At 41.9% G+C, this 6,000-nt stretch overlaps 1 pseudogene; it reads left to right on the top strand.

Moving 5' to 3' along the window:
• The first annotated feature begins 848 nt into the window (after positions 1–848).
• On the top strand, positions 849–5,644 carry LOC148442493 (uncharacterized; annotated as a pseudogene).
• The last annotated feature ends 356 nt before the right edge of the window (positions 5,645–6,000 follow it).

Here is a 6,000-nt window from a genome sequence, read left to right as displayed (position 1 = left end):
GTTTGAATTGATCTTCAACTTGGCATCGGAATGATAGCAGAAATGGTAAACATCTCCAAAGAAACTGTTAGACAAGTTTTGCATCAAGATCTTATGACAGAAGTTTGTGCTAAGACAGATCCAAGGCCTTTCACTGCTGAGCAAAAGAGAATTTGTACAGATATTTTAGAACAAATTCAAGTGGGTTCACATTTTTTAGATAAGGTTATTACCTGTGATGAATGGATCTTCCAGTACGATCCTGAGACAAAACGCCAGTCCATGCACTGGAAAACACCATCATAACCGAGAATGAACAAAGCACGTCAAAGCAAATCCAAATTCAAAGCCATGTTAATTGTTTTCTTTGATATCAAGGGTGTTATTTTGGAAGACTGGGTACCAGAAGGCGCAACAGTGAATCAACATTGCTGCAAAACTGTTCTAGCAACTTTGCAGAAAAGAATGAGAAGAAAGAGTTGTGGTAAAAATGGTTTCATCCTCCATCAGGACAACGCACCAGCCCACACAACTCTGTCTGTGATGTAGTTCTTGGCAGAGAAACGTATTGCAGTGCTAGGACACCCTCAATACTCGCCAGACCTAGCACGGTGTGACTTCTTTCTTTTCCCTAAAGTCAGATATGTACCCAAGGAAACCTGTTTTGTACGACCAGTTTTACACCTGCCGGTTTTGACCGTACGGCAAAAAAATGGACAAAACCGTCCGTTTTTTTGCCGGAAAAGAATGCCTTTCACATGCAATGGTTTTGACCGGTTTGTGATGTATTTTTTCCCCCTGAATTAATTAGACACGCAGCAGCAGCAGAAGCATTTCATAGTGTTTGATTGACGGAGCAACAGTCTGACATGGTTCGCAAACGTATTATTGCAATGTGGCTCTTATATCGCCGTCGGCGAGCACAGAAGCACAACCGTATATATTGGGTACACCCAATAAACTTACGGAGAGATGAACTGCGTACATTTGAGACACGATTCCAAGACCTACGAGCCGACGATAAATTCTTCAATTACTTCCGTATGTCGCTGTCATCTTTTGACGAATTACATAGACGGCTGAAACCCCACATTCAACATCACAACAAAATACGAATTTGTATTCAACCTGTTCAAATGTTAGCAGTAGCACTAAGGTAAGTAAATCTGAGATGTTTATATATAGAATTAGAATTGTTTCAATTTTCAAGGTAACGAAAACATGTACATACACGTATTGAGCACCTTTCAGCGCTTTAATTTTTAAATTATTAACATTTTAAATTTTGAAAGGTATAAACAGTTTGAAATTATATTGTATCTTAAACGGCAAGCCCTTGGCAATGGTCAAAATTAAATAGTGAGTGTGTAGCAGGTTGTGTGTGACTTCCGAGTGACTCTTCACATTTATTGTTTCAGGCAAACATTTACACCACCAAACTGACATGGGTTTGTTGTGCAAATGTTTGAACCTGTATATTTTCAAGTAATTTTGCACCAAAGACCCACACAACCAGCTACTTGCACGCTATTAATTTCACCCTATGATTGCCGTTTTACATTGGGTTCATTGAGGTTAAATCCCTGGAATTATAGGAAGAAGTAGACTGGGCTGGGGATGAACTTTCTAATGGGCAACTGTGTGGATTACTAATTGCAGACATTGGCCCATAATTTGTTAAATATTGAGAGGTAGGCTGTGTACCTTGTGTATGTTGACTGTGGGTATAAGGTTGAGGTTGGGGCATTGGTTGGTGCATTGTTTGAGGCATTGGTTGGGACATCATTTGGAACATTGGCATTGAATGATATGCTATTACGGGCTGCATGGCTCTTCGTTTTTGCTGGTATAGATTGGATATGACTTGTAGTACCCCCATTTGAACTTGTAGGATTTCTTCCTCTTCAAACTTTTCTAATGCCGCTAGTATCCCCTGAAAGAAAGACATGTGCCTATTTGGCTTTTCTTGTTCCAGGGCCTTTAACATTTTTAATTCGATTTAATCTGGTTTATGGTGACGTGCTTGACGGCGAAATCCACTTTGTGGTGACCGCCCTGCTGGTGATGCTGGAGTTGATGTTTCTGGTTCTGGCTCTTTTTCTAGATTGGTATTTTGGCTTAAGTTGTCTTCTGCAGAATTTTCTTCCAACACATCTTCCCTGAAATTTTCTTCCGTCTCTCTTGCTACGTATAATTTCTTCAAAAATTGAAGTTGATCACTATACACATATTTCTTCTGTTTGGAGCTCCCAGATCCCGATGTCTTCGCTTCTTGGATTTTTTCAAAAACTTGGCAAAGGAATCACGGATATAGTCACATATATCAAATATCAAATAATATTTGTATTTATTTTTTATTACAGATATCTAGCAAGTGAGTGCACTTTTACCGATCTGCACTATACATTCAGAATTGGCATTTCCACAGCAAGTATGATAATAAAAGAAGTGTGCCGTGCAATTTGGTCAATCATGCAATCAGAATGTCTGCCTACACCAGCAAAAGAACAGTGGCAATCGATTGCCATGGATTTTTGGTAAAAATGCCAATTTTCCACATTGCATAGGGGCAGCAGATGGTAAACATATCCGACTAATTTGTCCATCCAGAAGTGGTTCAATGTTCTTTAATTACAAAGATTTCTATTCTGTTGTATTAATGGCTATTGCGGACTCTAAATACAGCTTTATTTATGTCAATATTGGTAGTTTTGGAAAAGACTGCGACTCTGCAATTTGGAAAAGACGTGGACTGTGGACATCAATTGTTACCAACCCAAAACCGACTGCCGTATGAGGAATGTCTACCAGGAACAGAAAGTCCAAAAGTGCCATATGTGTTTGTTGGCGACAAAGCATTTGCACTTTATTATTATTATCCTTTATTTATATGGCGCCACAAAGGTTCCGCGGCGCCTTACACTGTACATAAATGAACACACAAGAAAAACAGTTAATAGTAATACAAAACAATACAGGACAAGGACATGGTTTATAAACATAGCTTATAGCTGCATAACACAAGCAGCAGGACATGAGCAACCAAATGTTGGGTGCCAATTAGGGAGTTAGGAGTAAATGAAACTAAGCACATGAGGGATGAGGGCCCTGCTCGTGAGAGCTTACATTCTTAAGGGGATGGGCAGACAGACAGGGGCTACACAGATGGGGTAGATAGTGAGGAAGGAGCATGGAGCAGTGGGTTAGGATATGTGCTGCGGAATGTGTGTGTATAAGATGACCTGATGTTATGTCAAAAGTCCTTCATTATTCTATCTCTATGACAGAAAATAGATTTTGTTTATGTGTTATTTATTTGAGAGATGTACAAAATAAAGCTGCATTTTAGCATCTAAATATGCAGCTATTATGGGACTGTCCCGACATCCTAATAGTGAATACTTTAGTCCCAGCTGCTGGGTGCTATGCCATGCTCCTGTGAGTGGGTGCATCTCATATGCTAGACCCACCCAAAAATGGGTGCAGCCATGCCCAACATCTTCATAAACATCTACTCCGGCCTTATGGTGGCCAAAACCTTTCTGAAGAAAAAAGAGTTTATAACAACCGCCTGAGTAGAGCCCGTAGGTATGTCAAATGTTCATTTGGCAATCTAACGAATAAGTGGCGGATTTTCCATCGCCCAATTAATGTAGATCCCGATTTTGCAGTTGACATTGTCAAGGCTTGTATCATTCTACATAATTTTGTACAGGATCCAGATGGAATACTAATTGAGGATACTACAACAATAAGAGGCTTGGAGGATGTACCACGAGAAGCCATAGTACAAGGAGGCTTATCCGCAAACAACGGCAGACAAATATTTACCAATTACTTTGTCACAGACATTGGAGCCGTGCCCTGGTAATTGTCAAAAATATGAATGTGTCAAGTATCTACAAAGTGCCACAAACATTTCTAAGTAATTTAAAATTACAACACACGTTCACATTACAGAAACGAAAGGAAAAGGGACACATTACATGGGGCAAGTCCTTCTAATATGTTTGAATATATTGTACATATTTGTGTGGCCTATATTTAGTTAAACGTGATGATGACTTGCCAGCAGAAGTAGGGCCTGCAACTTTAGAAATCATTGTGTTGTTGTGTTGTTCAATGGCAGTTGTTTGAGTTTATAGATAACGCAAGAGCAGGCATCTTCATACTCAAGGTTTTTAACACTACGCTAGTAACGCTACTGGCACAATACTGCATTGTGCAAATAGTTTGCTCAAAATGATGGTTGCAACTTAGGAGGAGGGGTGCAAACAAAAAGTCTGCTGCCAGTCTTAACAGCGAAATTAATTTTCTAGCTACGGAACAGACTTTCAAACCCAATTGAACATGACGCTGTATTGTGTTGTGTCCAAATTCAAATGAAAAAAACTTGTTTTGGATTGTCTTTTCAAAAATACATTAAAAAACAAAATAAGAATTATTATTTTTATTGAGAATTAAAAACCATTTTGCATAATGAAGACATAGGCGTCCACGAACATCTATCCTGTGTGCGCTACAAGTCGCGACAAACATAACGTGGGAGCTTCGTGTGACGTAGCGTATTTTTGGGGGACTTTTAACCTTCAAATGTGTTTGAATGACATAGTGATGCAAAAATGTATCAAAAGCAGCTTATGCTGATAACATTGATATGCAGTATGCCTATGTTGTGTGTGCGTCCGCAGGTGTATCTGCATGTGATACACTACGTTACAGACGCTGACACTGTAAAGTAGCGTTTCCCATGCAGATTCACACTACTAAAAAAAGACGCGCAACGATGCAATGACGTCTGCACGGAGGCTAGATTTATGATAACCCATCTGTACATACAGTATGTAAAACAGTGCTGCAGATATAAGTACTAATCATATATATCTTTATCCTTCTCTGTCAAGACATTAACATCTTTTAAGTCCATAAAAACCTCTTGCCACGCCTTTCTAGTGGCATTTCTATCCAGGGCCGGCTCCAGGGGTCAGAGTACCCTGTGCCGGCGACCGAATTTGGAGGCGTGGCATAATTACTATAGACCATGCCCCCTATGTGGCATTATTTAGAGGCTTGCCTGCATGGCACGCCTCCAAATAACGTCAGGCTGGGGGTAAAGCCCAGCACTCCGTCACTGGCTGGGCTTCCCCCAGCCCTCTCCTGTCCATTCACACTCTGGGGGTCCGGCACCGCCGCACAGCTGCGGCGGTGGGGGTCCCCAACCTCCCAATTAGACCATCCGCGGGCCACTTCGGCCCGCGGGTGGAGCAGCGGGACAGTACTGTCCCGCTGAAATCGGGATGCTGGGGAAGGGTCCGCCCTCTAGGGGTGGCACCCTTGTGCGACTGCACTGGTCGAACACTCATAGAGCCGGCCCTGTTCTATCTTTATAGATATCCTGGGATTTATCCCATAATACTGGCCTATTTTCAACTGAAGAGATGAGCATCTCAGTATCTATGTCTGTGCTTTCCATGCTGACAGTGTACCAGACTGGGCAAAGATGGAGTTGTGGGCGGGAAATAGCGTTAAAAACCCGGCCTGTGTGACATTTGACAGTGTGCAAGACTGCCTTGCTGAGACGGCACGGCCACGGCACGGCAGCCGTCCTGCACAGGAGATATTTCCGACTGTTGGACGGCGACCGTGCTGTAGCCGTGCCGTCTGAAAGGACCAGCTGATTCTCTGCATTTACTAGATTTCACACCCGGTTAAAAACTGGGCGGCTTTTTGCCGCCCGGCCAATACCGGCAAATGTGAAATAGCCCCATCAGTTACTGAGGTAAAGTAGAAATTGACGGAGCTGTTGAGACAGCTGACAGATAAAGAGCTACAGCGCGGCTCTGACCAATGGAAAATAAGAATGCAGCGCTGTGTGGAGGCAGACGGGGAGTACATAGAAGGAAAATAGAGTTAAAATGTACATATTTAACACATGATGTGGCACTGTAATAGGACTGACAGTCTAGTACACACTGTTTTACAACTTGAAGTGTTGAGCGGGACTGTAATAGGATTGGCAGT

This window comes from Taudactylus pleione, unplaced genomic scaffold (assembly GCF_031769625.1).
Source record: "Taudactylus pleione unplaced genomic scaffold, aTauple2 ptg001494l, whole genome shotgun sequence".
In the NCBI taxonomy this organism is placed as follows: domain Eukaryota; kingdom Metazoa; phylum Chordata; class Amphibia; order Anura; family Myobatrachidae; genus Taudactylus; species Taudactylus pleione.
Note: the sequence above shows the minus strand (reverse complement) of the source record. Positions and strands in the feature narration are given on the sequence as shown.